Below are 16,531 nucleotides of genomic sequence, written 5' to 3' on the forward strand. Positions count from 1 at the left end.
CGCCAGTTCGCGTCCGGGAGCCCTGCGGTGAACCGTGAACCCACTGCGCGCAGGAAACCCGGCAGGTTGGCGGCTTACGAGGCCCCATTCGACCCCAGCCCAGAGGACGCAGCGCGGCGCGCGGGCCCGGTCAGCGCTGCACTCCCAGCCCGCAGCCCAGCCCTGCGTGCCCGGGGCTGCAGACAGCCGGCAGATTCCACGGACGCCCAGCCAGGCGCTGGTGAAGAAGATGGGGAGAGGCCGAGCGTCGAGGTCCTCTGGAGGGTCGGGTCTCCCAGACTGTTGCAATTTTCCCAGGCGAGAGAGAGAGAGCGAGCTCCCCGCCCTAGAAAAACAAAACTGAGATTTTTAAAAAAAGGTTTTATTATTTATTTTATTTTCTTGTCGAGGTGATGTCGGTGGCCTGTCCCTTCGTCAGGCAGTCGGGACATTACTTCTTGAACATGGGTACCCCTTCCTATGTTTTTCTCCCCCGTTCCCTCCCCCACCCCTCCCACTCGATGAGATCTGGTTAAACCTCCGCGTTTCCTGTGCTCACCTAACATGGGTGAGCGAATGATCCGTTTACACCTCGTTAAGTAACTAAACGCAGGGTCTGGCTAGGTAACCCAGGCTGGCTTGGGACTGGGTGATCCTGGTGCCTCAGCTTCCTCAGTGCTGGGATGACCCGGGGACCCCTCCCGCCCTTCCCGTCGAGGGCCTCTCCGGAATGGCCAGCGAGGCCCAGGCCTCGACGGGTCTTGTGCGCAGTTGACAGCGGCTGCCCTGCTCGGGAGAGGAGAGGAGGGGGGCTCGTGGGTAGAAACTCAGTCCTGCACGGTGGGAGATCACGGCTGGTTTGGGGAATGGAAAAGTGGGTGCAGCACACCTGAAAACAAGACAGCTCCAGGCTTCTCCCAGAGCCACCCCGGGGGCTGTGGCTCCGCAGCTCTGCTCGGGCGTCGAGCCGCGGGCGGGCGGGTTCACGCGGCTCCTCCGCTGCGCACCGCACCCAGCTGCCGCGCGCGCCCGGGGGAAGGCCGCCAGGTCTGCGGGCGGGAGGGGCGTGGGCCGCGTGGGGCGGGGAGACGGGGGAGACCGGGGAGGAGGGGACAAAGGGTCTCCCGCCCCCTCCCCTCCCTCCAGCTTCGGCCTTATAATTGGCGGCAGGCAGCCCTTCATTCCCTCTTTTCTGATCCCGGGCTCCTGGAAGAAGGAAGGGCTGCAGGGGCCGAGGTCGCTCCGGGAGGCCGGGCGTGGGAGAGGGAGAGGGGGAGAAGGAGAGACCCGGCGGGGAGGGGGCGAGAGAGCACGCGGAGGGGAGCGAGCCAGGGCCAAGAACCAACCCTGGTTGTGGATCGTCCCCCAAGGCGCCAAGAGATCCCTAACCTGGGCTGCAGCCCTGCCCTGCACAGGTCAGTTCCTCCTCCCCAGCTCTTCCTCCTCGCTCGCTGCTGAAGCCTTGCGCCCAGGAGGGGTGGTGCGCTTCGGTGCCTCTCCCCGGGCCCAGGTGCCTCTCCCGGCGCCCTGCGCTCCGCGCGGAGGTTCGAGGCGCCGCCTGCGCGCGCCGTGGAGACGCAGTTAGCTGCTCGTGGGGACTTTGCCCACGAATAGGGTGTACGAAGAGTGCCACCTGCACTCCTGGTCGTCGAGGTTAGTCAAGGTACCCGTGTACTAGGAAAGGGACTTGGGGGGTGGTGGTGGTATTCGTGCGCGCGCAGGAAATCGGCTGTTTTTATTTAGAATACGTCCAGAGTTGTGTGGGAGAGTGGCGCGTGGAGAGATCACGGGGGCACACGGGGCTATCGCCGTTCCTTGGACCTCCTCAGATGCTGGCAGTTGAAAACCCAAGCACTGGAGACACCGGGAGCGCCCGGAACGCAGCCGGCGGAGGGAGGGTGGTGCTGGCCGGGAAAGCTGGGCGCTCCAGGCCCGTTGGCTCTGAGCATCCACGGACTGGCATTTGGGGGGATGCGCCCCGCTCTCCGTTTCCCATCCCCTTTGATTTTTCTGCACTCCTATGAGCACCGGCAGGGCAGAATTCTTGACCAAGCTCCACCAAGCCCCTGGAGAGACTTGGTCCTGATGAGATCTCTGTGCTCTGGGGTTCCTGGTGGGGAACCCCCTCTTCGCCCGCTCTGGAGCAGGAGAGCTCTGAGATGCTTTTGCTTAGGTCTGGGTGGGCTTTGGAGTTGCTTTAAGGGAAAGGGTCTCAAGGAAGTTTGTGCAGAGGGGCCTGGGTTCCCTGCTGGGATTGCTTCTGGAGGTGCTGAGCCCATTTCTTCTGACCAATTAAGACTCTTTCCTGGAAGTTCGGGAGAGCCAGGAGCTGCTGAGAGGAGCTGGCTGGGTGTAGCAAGGAGAGAGAGAAAGAGAGGGGAAGGCTTGGTGGCTCTTTGGAGGGCACAAGTGTCAGGGAGTGGGCGGGCAGCCAGCTTCTTAAGGGGGCTGCTTCCTAACTGTGGTACGGTGCCCCTGGCGGATCCAGCCAACAGGCACAGACCTGTCATGGAACCTGCTGGCACGTTTACAGTGGGTGGATGGGAGAAATTTAGAATTGAGAGCTGTTCAAAACAGCACTCTGGGAGCCGGGGGTGGGGGCACTGGCCACAAAGAAAAGTACTCATTTCCTGAGTTTCGTAACTGTAACGCCCCTGTACATCACCTTTGTAATAATAATTTTTAAAAAAGAAAAAAAGAAAACTACTCTCGGTAGATTTTCTCTGAACCTAGACTCAGCAACTTGGTTAATGTGAGATGGAATTCAAGATAGGTTTGTTTGTCTGTTTAGGTGCCAGTACTGAGGCTTGAACTCAGTGCTCTTGATTGGCTTTGGGCTTTCTACCCCTTGTAGCACACCTCTCTACTTCAGCTTTTTGCGAATTAATTGGTGAAAAGAGGCTCAAGGACTTTCTGCTCAGGTTGGTTTCTAACTACCATCTTCAGATTTCAGTCTTTTGAATAGCTAGAGTTACAGATGTGAGTCTCCCACACTTGGCAGTTTCTTGTTTATTATATTATTATTATTATTATTATTATTATTATTATTTGCCAGGGCCTGAGCACTGTCCTTTGGCTTTCCTCAAGGCTAGAGTTCTACCCTGAGCCACAGCACCACTTCTGGCTTTTTTTTTCTATGTATGTGGTACCAAGGAATCGAACCCGGGTCTTTGTGCATGCTAGGCAAGCACTCTACCATTAGGCCAAACTCCCAGCCCCTATTATTATTTTCTTTTACAAGTTTTATGAAGAAAGAATTTACATGACATATGGTTTATCCACTTACCCGTTACAGTTCAATGATTTTTAGTATATTCAGAGTTGTGCAACCACCACCACAATTTAAGAATGTGTTTTTTTTTAGCACACCAAATGCATTCTAAGCCTACTCATGCCAAGTCTTCAGTTCTTTTGACCTGTCACCCTTCAAATTCATTGCTTCCTAACTTAAGGAATGAATGAATGAATGAATGGGCAGCATTCATTTCATAGGAATACAATGTATTCCCTGCATGAATGGTTCTTTCGCGTTCAGGCTTCCTCCCTGATGTGGAGGCTATCCTGTCACTCTCTCAATGAGCAGAAGGCACCCCTTCTGCTTCAGGAGCCCTGAACCAGAGTAGACCTGAACCTCCACGGAAGCCCTGATCTCCTGCAGGTCCCTTGGAAAAGGAAGATGGGAACTACACTGCTGAGACCTCTGAGTAATTCCCGGGGAAGGATTCCTCCGAGCCAGCCAATATTCCTGGAGCCATTTTGGATGGGCCCCAGGCATCAGGTTGGACGGGAGGAGCTCTTTGGCTCCCGTCCTGCTGCTGACAGTCCAGCTGAGGACTTCGGAGAACTCTTGGGACCTTCCATGATTTTCAGCCAGGGCTGGCCTTGAGAATAGAGTGAGCAAGCCAGCTGATTTGAGGGATCTTTGGAAAAGTGTCCGGCCTTCTCAAAAGACGCCCTGCAGGTTTGCTCCCTCTGGGTCCTATTTCCCAGTGATAGCCACGAAAGCACAGAAAACGTGTTTGCCTTCTTTCAGTTCATGTCTCGGCAATGGCATGGCTAGCAACACAGTTGCAGTCACTTCTATCCCAAATCAGTGAAATACAACCTAAGGTTCCTTGAAAGAACTTGGGCCTTTCCTGCATTGCTGGTGGTGCTGTGCCGGCAGATGCTGTGCAATTTTAGGGTAGCTGGTTGAGAAGGTATGGACAGAGACGCTAGAGGATCCCCTCAGGCAGCTGGCAGTGAAGTAGGGAGAGAGACTTTAAAGGGAAGGGACAAAAAAAGAAGCTTTCTCCTTCAGATTTTCTTCCAGCTAGTGCTGGCTGTCAAGGAGACAGGCATTCTTCTGAACTCCTATAAGCAAAAGAAAACCTGGCAGGGATCCTGTTACTGTTCTGCAAGTGCTAAGCTTCCAGTGTATACCATTTCCTGTTTCCATGTGTGTGTTACAAGTTGTAGCTGTTGGCTTTCCCTCACCAAGTGTCTGCTGTAAAGCGACAAGGTTCTCTGTGGAGGGACAGTTCTGATGGTCTGGATCTCCATCATCTGGCTCTACTGATTTGTGGTGAGGCAGGATATCAAGGCGGGGGCATGTAGTGGAGCAAATTTCCTAACATGGTGAGCCGGGGAGAAAGAGAGGAGGTGAGGAGAATAGGTTCCCATAGATTCTCTTCAAGGACACCCCTCTCCACAATCACCTAAAGACCTCCCGCTAGGTCTTTCCTCTTCAAGTTTCCTAGAAATAGTACATAGAGGATCATGTCTTTAATTCATGGATTTGGGGAAACACTTATGATCACATAGATGGCAGAAAGGTTGACATTTTAAAAAGTATTGAGTATCTGTGCTTTTATTTTTATAATTTTATTTATTGGTCTGTACTGGTCATGGGGTTTGAATTCAGGGCCTGGGTGTTGTCCTTGAGTTTTATTCCCAAGGTTAGTGCTCTACCATTTGAGCTACAGCTCTACTTCCGAATTTTTGAATTTGAAATTGTAGAGAGCAAACAGAATTACAATCATTCCTCATATTTTCCTTTTATATTCCCATGTTTTAAATTTTTACACATCATAAACCATCAAGAGGCATGGATTAATGATCAGTGAATGAGCTAAAAGTCTCACAGATGTATTTATTTATTAATTTAATTTTAATTGTATTTTTGTTGTTGGTCGTGAGGCTTGAACACTGGGCCTGGGCGCTGTCTCTGAGCTCTTCAGCTCAAGGCTACTGCCCTACCCCTGGAGCCACAGCATCACTCCCCGTTTTCTGGTGATTAATTGGAAATAAGTGTCTTACCATCTTCAGTGCCCAAGCTGGCTTTGAACCAAGATCCTCAGATCTCAGCCTCCTGAATAGCTAGGATTATAGGCCTCAGCCACCATGCCAGGCTTAATGGTATTTTTTGTTTGTCTCCCTTTTTTTTGATAGAGCACTGAAGTCAGTCAGTCCTTGAACACAGAAAGGAGTAGGGAGAGGAAATTTTGTAAGGATAGGAATACTTTTTCATTCCTTTGCATGCATTTCTAAATTACTTATTTAGATCAAATAGGTATTTATCCATTGTTTATTGATTGTTGAATTTTTTTTTTTTCCAGTCCTGGGCTTGAGCTCAGGGCCTGAGCACTGTCCTTGGACTTTCTCAAGGCTAGAGCCTCTACCATTTGAGCCTCAGCACCACTTCGGGCTTTTTTCTATGTATGTGGTACCGAGGAATCGAACCCGGGTCTTCATGCATGCTAGGCAAGCACTTTAACCACTAGGCCAAACTCCCGGCCCCTGATTGTTGAATTTTTATGCCAGACCTGGGGTTTAAAACTCAGGGCCTGGGCACTGTCCTTGGGTTTTCTCAAGGCTAGCACTCTACCACCTGAGCCACAGCACCACCTCCAGATTTTTTCCGTGTATATGGTACTGAGGAATTGAACCTGGGTCTTCATGCATGCTAGGCAAGCATTCTGCCATTAGGCCAAACTCCTGGCCTGATTGTTGAATTTTAAAGAAACTTTCCTATAAACAATGATGTTAATTGAACATAAATATAATTTTTACTTCTTTTTTCTCCATTATTCCTGCTGTTTACTTTTTCTTGCCTTATTGCACTGGCTAGGATCTGCAAAGTAGAGTACAGATGCAATAATCTCCTCAACTTATTTCTGGTCTTACAAGGGAAGTGTTGGGAATTTCACTATTAAATATGAGCATAGCCATGGACTCATTTTCCACACCCTCTTCTTTTCCCTCCATTAGGGTCATATTGGGGTTTGAACTCAGGGTCTCATGTTTGCTAGACAGGCACTCTACTATTTGGGCCAAACCCCCATGCTGCTGTGTTTTTTTTCCCCCATATATCCTTTATTATATTGAAGAAATATCTTCTTTTTGAAAATTTTATTTTTTATTTGTTTTGTTATTGTAGAGCTGTTATAAAAGAGGTTACAGTTACATGGGTCAGATGATGAGCATAATTCTTTTTGAACCCAATCTACCCTTCTCTTACTTGAACCAAAATCTTCTATTCCTAATTTGCTGAGTTGCTTTCTAATCACAAGTGGGAATTGAATCCTTCGTTATCTACAGAAATCATACTTTCTCATGTTTGTCAACATGATAAATGACATTTAAAATATGAAATCTGAAATAATCTGAGCACTGTTTTTGGGCTTTCTCAAGGCTAGTACTCTACCACTTGAGCTATAGCGCCATTTCCAACTTTTTCTATGTATGTGGTACCAAGGAATCAAACCTGGGTGTTTGTGCCTGCTAGGCAAGCACTCTACCACTAGGCCAAACTCCTGGCCCTAAACTATATATTTATTAGCACAGTGTACTTTTTCTTCTTCCATGCTAGTACTGGGGCTTTAATATAGGGCCTCACACTCTCCATTAGTTTTTTCCACTCAAGCCTGGAGCCATACTATGACTGACTTTTTAAATTGGAGATGAGAGTGCCTCATATTTGTCGTCAGGGGCTGGCTTGGAGCTGTAATCTTTAGGTCTTAGCTTTTTGAGTAGCTAGGATTACAGGCATGAGCCACAGATGCCCAGTTTAGCATATAATGCTTAATATTTTTCTTCTCCTTAAAATTATTTTTTTAATTTGTGGAAAAGGTATTGGTTATTACCTGTTCATGGTTATTCTGTCTATATTTCTCTCCCTCCCCCCCCTCTCTCTCTTTCTCTCTCCCCCCACCCCCACCCTCTTTCCCAGTAACAGGACTTGAAATCAAGGTTTCATGCTATTTATCTGCTTGTCTTTTTCACTCATGGCTAGGGCTTTGTCACTTGAGCCATGTCTCTTGTAATAATATACCTAATGTATAAAACTTTGGCAGTGCCTGCCCCCAAACTTGTAGCAATTTAAGTGAAGTACTCCTTTTATTAGAATTTGGATTTGTATTAACTCAAAACTTCTGTTTTCAGAAGCTATATGAAAAACAATCCTGCATTATAGTCTACACGGAGTATTTCAAATATGGGAAGATAAGCTACCTACCTCTGTGTTTCCATTTTCCTAAGCCTCAGAACACGCTGAAGTACCACCATTCCTTCACCTATTCCTTGCTTGAACTTGCCATCTGAAATGGCTGAGATATTTTTTAAGCCTGTGAATTGCTCTTTAGGAAGGTCACTCAGTTTTGTGCAGCTGATTATTTTAAACCTGTGTAGAGCTATCATCTGGAGAGTGATAGGAATGCATAGGAATGTACTTGGAGAGATCTGAAGCACCTCACTCGTGCAGATAATTGCTGCCTGTAATTAACAGCATCTTCAGATTTTGCTGAAACCTTTCTGCAAGTTTGTTCCAGAGCCTCAGTGAAATAGAAGAAATAGAAAGTTCTTTGTTCTCCTTCTTTTAGCATTTGCCCAAGGGGTGAACAATAGGTATCACCATTTTTTTTTCTTCAGAGGCTATTTTTTTTTGTTTTTACCAGCCCTGGGCTTGAACTCAGGGCCTGAGCACTGTCCTCGGGCTTTCTCAAGGCTGTAGCTCTACCACTTGAACCACAATACCACTTCTGGCTTTTTCTATAGTACTGAGGAATCGAACTTGGGTCTTCATGCATGTCAGGCAAGTACTCTTCCACTAGGCCAAACTCTTGGCCCATCACTTTTTTCTTTTGTGTTTTCTCTATCTGTTCCTGATAATGCTACCAGTATTAGCATGTTTTGAGAACTGTGTTCTAAGTATATTGTCTATAACAATTTTTTTGAAGATAACCTACATTACTGCTTTTATTGATAAAGAATTCTAGAGTAGTTTTCCCAGAATTCATAGTCAATTTACCATCACTACTAATCTTTTGGTTTTTTAAGTTCAGAATTCTTTATTTCTATATTTCTTGGTACTTTGCACCAAATCTAAGTTTGTAGTTTTCATGGCCCATTAATCACTATGCAATAGCTAGCACAATTAAAGTATGGAACTTACTAGAACTTGGTGAAAATGCAAATTCTTTTGAAGTAGGATCACACCAAGGTGTGTGTGTGTGTGTGTGTGTGTGTGTGTGTGTGTGTGTATTGCCAGTCCTGGGCTTTAGCTCAGAGCCTGAGCACTGTCCTTGGACTTTGTCAAGGCTAGAGCTCTACTACTTGAGCCTCAGCACCACTTCCAGCTTTTTCTATATATGTGGTACCAAGGAATCGAACCTGGGTCTTCGTGCATGTTGGGCAAGCACTCTACCACTAGGCCAAACTCCAGGCCCTAGACCTAAAGTTTTGGTGACTATGATTTTCAAATTTCAACTCTATTTTTTAGTTACTTTACATAAAGCACAATTGTCCTATTTTGGAGGGCCATCACTACTCTTTTTTTTCTCCCCAGTCCTGGGCCTTGAGCTTCGGGCCTGAGCACTGTCCTTGGGCTTTCTCAAGGCTAAAACTCTATCAGGTGAGCAACAGCACCACTTCTGGCTTTTTTCTGTGTATGTGGTACCGAGGAATTGAACTTGGTCTTCGTGCATGCTAGGCAAGCACGCTGCCACTAGACCAAACTCCGGCCCCAACTATCACTGCTCTTCTAACTCCTTTTTTGGGGGGCCAGTTCTGGAGCTTGAACTGAAGGCCTCAGGGCCTGGGCATGGTCCTTGGGCTTTCTTAAGGTTAGTGCTCTACCACTTGAGCCACAGCACCACTTCCAGTTTTGTTTTTTGTTTTTTGTTTTTTTCCTGTATATGTGCTATCAAGGAATCGAACCCAGGGTTCCACTAGGCCATGCTTTTGGCCCCTAATTCCTGTTTTTTTTTTTTTTTATTCATGTCATGGTCTTCTGCTAACTTTGCATTCTATTTCATACTTCATTTAGCTTTGCAGTATGATTACTTCCAGCTTTCCCTTTTCTTAAAAAATTAAATTTTGTTAAATGAGCTTCCTAAAGGAAATACATAGGATACAGATTGATGCTCTCTTAAGTAGTAATGCAGTGATTTAGTTATTCAGTAGAGTTCTCAGTGAATGATAGTTAGAATGAAACTTCCAATACTATTAAAAACCATCTTTCATAAGGCCTAGGGCTGCTGAGTATGTATATGCCAGATGTCTAACCACCATTTTATTTCAGTTTATAGTTTAAAATAATGTTAGTTTATATTTAGGTCGTGTGTGTGTGTGTGTGTGTGTGTGTGTGTGTGTGTGTGTGTGTCTTACAAAACTCTAGAATAAATATTTGAAGATACTTTGATAAAATTGTATACATGTCAGGCTGAGTTTTGTGAGTGCTTGTAAACCTTGATTAAAGCCTGTACTCAGGGGCTTTGCTCCTTATAAAGCTTAGCTGCACAAACCAGATTACATAAAATAAATACACCATTGGAGGAAGGGTAAATCCTCACTACCAAAGTCATTTCTAAGTCACTGACTGTAAAGTTATGACAGAGTTTTGAGATTATGTATTCTACACACTATCTACTTACAAATTTTGTTCATGTTTTCTGAACCTAGCATTAAAACTAGCTATTTCTAAACTGCTCTATTTTGTTTCTTCTTAATTTTAAAAAGAAATGAAGGAATGATCTGTTTTGTGCATGCCTCTTGGGCAAAATTTCAGCACACTAGTTTTTGACATTTTAGTAAATGTTAAAATATCTCATGGCACTTTAATAGAAATTGAGCCTTTTCTTGTCCCTACTCTTCTGTCCAAAAGTTTGGGGGCTTGGCAGGATAGCTTGGGAAAATTCAAATTCCACTTCTCTCAATAGGCATTGCTCATCTTAATTTAAAATAAACAACAAAAAGAGAAGTATTTAAAGAGAAATATTTAATTTTTTCCATATAAATAATACACAGTTTCTAAAGGAAGTTGCCAAGACTAGTGCAGCATTGGTTTATTTATTTAAGTAGCTGGTTGGAATTGGTGAAATGCAGACAAATGACCAATGTCACATATTAAATAGTGCTTTGAAACACCTGAGCACACAGGGGCTGTGGTATGTTGCTGAGAAGAGAGAACAGGCAATTTATTTGAGGGTGGCTTGAAAAAGAACCTTTTCTACTATGCTAAAATAGTCTCATGTGACAGCTGATACAAATGTTTTGATCTTAAAATGCAGGCTTCAAAGACAAGGTAGCCTCTTCCTGCCTTTTCTTCTTGCTTTTCTCTGGTTGAAATGTATGATGATAATGTTTGGGGAAGGAAATCTTAGGAAGAATACTGTATTTGGGTTGAAAACGTTACAGCTGCATTTTTCTTTGGGTGTAATAAGCAGCTGTTTGTGTGATTGGCTGGCTGACTATTGATCTGGTGGGACCAAAAGTGGGTGTTGTAATCTTTTTAAGTCCGCATGTATTCCTGTCTTCTGTTTACATAAGGGTCACACAGACCTATTTGAGTAAGGTACCAACCCTTAATTCTTTGCCTCCTCAAGATCAGGGATCACTATGTATGTCCTAGACCTCTGTACCACTTACTCCATTCACTTTGTGTCCTAATAGATACATGGCTTGCTAATTTATTATAAATTAATTCACACTAAAAGGATCCACTGACAATGCTATGTTGCTACTTTTTTTATAATTTCTCTGAGTGATTGATTAAAAGAATACAGCTCATTTATGCTTCCAGATATTTTTCTCAGGTAAAATCTGAATATCAGAGGTTTAAGTACTTGAAGTCATACTGCTTTGATGTTAAAAAGAATCTTATTTTACTTCACTCACTGAAATAACTCTTGGATTACAAAGGAAATCCTAACTTACATCATGCTGCTAAAGCATACACAGTGGCAAATTGATAGCCTCAAATAAAGAATAACATTACATCAATAATTAGAGAAAAGGGCTTGGCACCAGTGGCTCATGCCTGTAATCCTAGGAGGCTGAGAACTGAGGATTGTGGCTTAGAAAGCCAGCCCCAGCAGTCAGGACAGGTAGGAAAGTCCTAGAGACTCTTATCTCCAACTGACCACCCCAAAATCTGGGAGTGGTGCTGTGAATCCAAAGGGTAGAGCACTAGCTTTGAGGAAAAAAAAACAGCTCAGGGATGAGCCAGGTGCTGTTGGCTATTCAGGAGGCTGAGCTCTGAAGACCAAAGCTCAAAGCTGGCCCGGCATGAAAGTCTGTGAGACCCTTATCTCCACTTAACATCAGAAAACTGGAACTGGCACTATGGCTCAAGTGGTAGAGCACTATCCTTGAGCTGAAGAGCTCAGGGATCACCCTGGCCCAGAGTCCAAGTCCCATGACTGACAAAAAAAGAAAAAAAATGGAGCTCAGTGACAATAGTTAGGCCCCGAGTTCAAGCTTCACAGACTACCAAAAATAAATGGAGAAAAGTTATAAGTGAACAACAAAAAATAAAGAAAAGCAACTTGTGAGGAAACGGGAGGAAACTGAAGGAAGAGGTGGCATTTTCCAAAAGAGAAATGTACTAATTACCTGACTTACAAAATGGTAATCCATCTCAACAACACCTTAATAATGACAATAATATATGTTAAAAAAAGCAAAAGGAAGCAACTTTTAATATATGCAGAATTAAGAAAGAAACAGGAAAATTTGGAAACAAAAATCGTATTGACACTTCAGCCAAAACACTTGTTCTTAAAAAAATTACAAATTAAAAAAATATTTAGCTTACTTACTTAGAGAAGGGAGAATTCATTAAAGAGAAGTCAAAAGCATACCAACTTAATACTTGCAGTGCACTTCTACATGGTAAAAAAAAAAAACCCAAAACTGGGGAGAGATACAAATAAAAAGAAAAGTATCCAAAATTAAAGACAAGAAGTGGAAACCTAAGTAGATCTATAAACAAGAAAAATGCTTGTAAAAATTGCACAGAGATCAGAAAAGAAAACAAAGCCACTCAGGCTATTCTGCAGTTCTCACAGTGCAGAGCCTATGCTACTTAAGCTATAGAAAAAAAATGAACTGTAGAAACCTTTGTAACTTTATGATACTAGGGTTGTTTTGTCATCAACATGCTTTTAGAAAACTAAGCATACTTTGTTATGATTCAAAAGTTAGAGCTCTACAATCTTATATAAAAATGAAAATATGGAGGGACCATGAAGACACGTGGGTTTGGAGGAAGAGCCCTCTGAGTAGGCTTTAGACTCAGAGGGTATGTCTGATAGCAGATGTTGGTAACCCAATACATCAACAGACTGCACAAATTCAGTCCTGGACCAATAGGTAATACATCAATATACTCTGTGTGAGAGGCATGCATACATGCATACACAGAAGCTTGGAATCCCTGAGACACATCAGTGTTCAACCCTCATCTCCCAGGGACCCAGCTTTAGTCTTCAAAGCCTTGGATGTTACATCAGTGTTATGGGAGCAGTGAAGGAACATTCCAGAGTTAAGACGGAACTGAGGCTATCTTCTGGACTTCTTTTCATGGGTTATGCAATCTGCCCAGGGAGATGCTGTTTGGCAGCATACTGTACTGCTGAGGTGGATCAGAAAACCAATGGGATGTAGCTAAAGTGATCTCCACCAATTCTCTCTCCAATGATACTTCTTGCAGGATCACCAAGGAATCCATTAAGGAAAGTTCTCGTGAAGCAGTCACCTCCTCAAAGCTGAGTTTTAAGTGCACTGGAAACATCAAAGCCTTCCAGTTCCTTCACTCCTCTTCAGTACAGTTCTGGAATTGTGAACCACAGCAGTAAAGCAAGAAAGGGGCACAAAAGAGATTCATATAGAGTAAGGGAAAGTTGAACTTTACTTATTTGTGGATTACATGACTTTATACCTGGAGGAGCCTTAAAGAACACTCCTAACTCCTAGGACTGATCAACAATTTTGGCAAAATAGCAGTATACAAAATTAATCTGCAAAAATATACACCCTTGGCTGGGAGTGTGGCCTAGTTATTGAGGATGCCTGAACCCCTGGGTTCAATTCTTTGGTTCCACATACACGGGGAAAAACTGGAAGGGGCAGCTGCAAACAACCCTATTGTAATAGCTTCAAAAAAAAAAAAAAAAGGAAACCTAGGAATAAACCTAGCCATGAATGTAAAATATCTTTGCAGTAAAAAACATAAAAAAAATTTGAAGAAAGAAACCAAAGAGGACGTCATTGTTCATGGATAGGTAGAATCCATATTGGGAAAATGGCCATACTGCCAAAAATGATATAAAAATTCAGTGGGAGGGGCCAGGAGTGTGGCCTAGTAGTAGAGTGCTTGCCTAGCATGCATGAAGCCCTAGGTTCAATTCCTTGGTACCACATATACAAAAAAAGCCAGAAGTGGCACTATGGCTCAAGTCATAGAGTGCTATGCTTGAGAAAGCCCAAGGACAGTGCCCAGGCTCTGAGTTTAAGCCCCCCAACTGGCTAAAAAATTCAATGGGATCCCCATCAAAATCCAATGATGTTCTTTACCAAGATAGAGAAAACAATCCAATAATTCACATGGAAAAACAAAAGACCTAAATAGCCAAAGCAATTCTAGGTATGCAGGTAGTATCACTATACCAGACCTTAAGCTCTACCAGAGACCTATAATGACCAATACAGCTTAGTACTGGAATAAAAATAGACCTGAGGAACAGACTACAAAACCCAGAAAGAAAACCATACACTTATCTTATGTTTGATAAGGGAGCCAAGACATACAAGTGGAAAAAAATAGCCTCTTCAATAGTTAGTATTGGGAAAAGTGAGCATCTCTATACAGAAAACTAAAAGTGGATCCCTGTTTGTCACCATGCACTAGTATCAATTCAAAGCGATTCAAAGACCTGAAAGTGAGACCTGAAACTTTGAAATTATTGCAAGAGAGAGTAGAAGAAACGCTAGAACATATAGATACAGGTACACACTTTTCACAGTGAATCCCAGGGGCACAATAGATAGACTTGACAAGTAGGACTGCATCAAAATAAAAAGCATCTGCACAGCAAAGGCCTTAGTTACTACACTAGAAAGACAACCAACAGATGGGGAGAAGATATTTACCAGAAATAGATCAGACAGAGGTCTAAGTCCAAAATATACAAGGAGATCAAGAAACTAACCCCTCCCAAAGCTAATAAATCAACCGCTAAGTGGGCAGGGGAGCTAAGGAGCAATTTCTCAGAAGAGGTAAGAATGGCAAAGAAACAGATGAGGAAATGATTATCATCCCTGACCTTAATAAGGGAAATGTAAATCCGAACAGCTCGAATTCCATCTCACCTCAGTTAGATTGGCCAATGTTGTGAATTCAAGCAGTAAATATTGGCAGGAAGGTGGGGAGAATGGAACTCTGTGGCACTGTCTGCGGGAATGTAAATTAGTACAAACACTCTGGACAGTAGTCAGGAGGTTCCTTACAAAATTAGACATAGACCTTCCCTATGCCCTAACCATACCACTCCTAGGTGTCTTGATACGTCATCAAGAAAACAAATGCATCTGTAGAGAAAAAAAAAAGTTTTTAAAATTTAGCCTAAGCCAAGTGCTGGTGGCTTATACTTGTACTCTTAGCTACTGAGGAGGCTGAGATCTGAGGATCCTGGTTCAAAGCTAGACTGTGGAGGAAAGTCTGGGAGACTTAGATCTCCAATTAACCACCCTCGAACCGGAAGTGGCATTGTTGCTTCAAGTGGTAGGGCACTAGATTTGAGCACAAAAGCTCAGGGACAAAGCCCATGTCCTGAATTCAAGCCCATGACCAACAATGCCATAACAATTAATATGACTCTATAAGAAGCATTCAATCTTAGTATGCCCCCCCTTTTTGAGATTTGTTTATGTTTAGAGACAAATTCAACATCACCTGTCCTCACCCTCCAGACCAGATACTCTTTTTGCTATTTTCCTACCAAATTGCCCCTATACCAGATTATTAGTGAAATATAGGATGCTAAATTAAATTTTAACTTCAGATAATATCTTTGGATAATGTGTCTCAAATATTACATCCTTAAATGATGTGCAATGCCTTATAATGAAATCACTTATAATGGTGAAAATTTATCTGATATTAAAGTTGAGTACTATATTTTCTGTGTTAAATATGGCAGTTCTCTATGTAGTAGATATGTTATATCTACATGTTTGTAAATTGTTTCAGATTTTTGTCCAATAGTATTGGGTAATAAATGAGTGAATAAGTAGATGGAATGCATGAAGATACATACCGGGTAGGAAAACCCATTTGAAAAAAATCTTGCTAATCTAAGGAAAGGATTCTCTTCTATAATGACCTGAAAAGGCACTGTTGTTTGTAGATTGGACTTTTACAATAATATCAAACATCGTTTCATTCTGTTTTTCTGCTTCTTTTTTTTTATTTATTATTTTTTTTTGTTTTTCTGCTTCTTTCCTTTTCTCTCTCATGCACTGTCTTTTTTCTCTTTTCCTTTCCTTGTCTTCTTTTATGTATTTATTATTTATTTATATATTTATTTTTGTTGGTCATGGACCTGGAATTCAGGGCCTAGGAGCTGTCCCTGAGCTCTTTTGCTCAAGGCTAGCACTCTACCACTTTGAGCAACAATGTCACTTCCAGTTTTTGCATGGTTTATTGGAGATATGAGTTTTATGGACCTTTCTGTTGGGGCTGGCTTTGAACCAAGATCCTAGATCTCAGCCTCCTGAATAGCTCAGATTATAAGCATTAGCTATTTTTGTTGATTTTTTTTTACATTCTAATGAAAAAGAAAAATTTAGAAGATTATTGGGTTCTCACATATTAGGGGAAAAAGAACTATGAGAAAAGATTAAAAGATTAACGTTTATTCAGTACAAAGAAAAAACTGATTACTGATTTACTGTTAACACAGAGTGTTTTTCTTAGATTCTCTTTGAATACTAGTAGAAATGTCCACCTTCTTTTTTTTTTAACTTGTACACAACATAACACAACAATATGATTTAACTTTATATGATTAAACATTGAAGAAGTACATAACTAGAAAGGACATAGAGGTGGGTTATACTATTCATTTCAGATATATTGGATCTACTTTGAAAGTTCACTATGCAATTTGTGTCCTTAAAGAAGAACTGAACTTCCCTCTCAAATGTTCAAAAAAACCAACAACTCCACAGCATATTCTAAAAAGTCCTTCTTTCATCAGTCTGTATTTGAGATAATTTTATTATGTTTTAGATA

The 16,531-nt window shown here is 43.0% G+C and overlaps 1 protein-coding gene across 1 annotated transcript in view; it reads left to right on the plus strand.

Annotated features, from left to right (window-relative positions):
* Window positions 1–1,192: 1,192 nt before the first annotated feature.
* The window catches only part of Col14a1 (collagen type XIV alpha 1 chain), a 182,287-nt gene continuing 166,948 nt past the window's right edge, over window positions 1,193–16,531 (plus strand). Inside the window, exon 1 of the mRNA XM_090339326.1 lies at window positions 1,193–1,394. The gene's annotated coding sequence lies outside the window, so the exon portion shown is untranslated. The remainder of the gene's footprint in view (window positions 1,395–16,531) is intronic.

The sequence above is a fragment of the Megascapheus bottae genome, chromosome 9, assembly GCF_031878675.1.
Source record: "Megascapheus bottae isolate mThoBot1 chromosome 9, mThoBot2.hap1, whole genome shotgun sequence".
In the NCBI taxonomy this organism is placed as follows: Eukaryota; Metazoa; Chordata; class Mammalia; order Rodentia; family Geomyidae; genus Megascapheus; species Megascapheus bottae.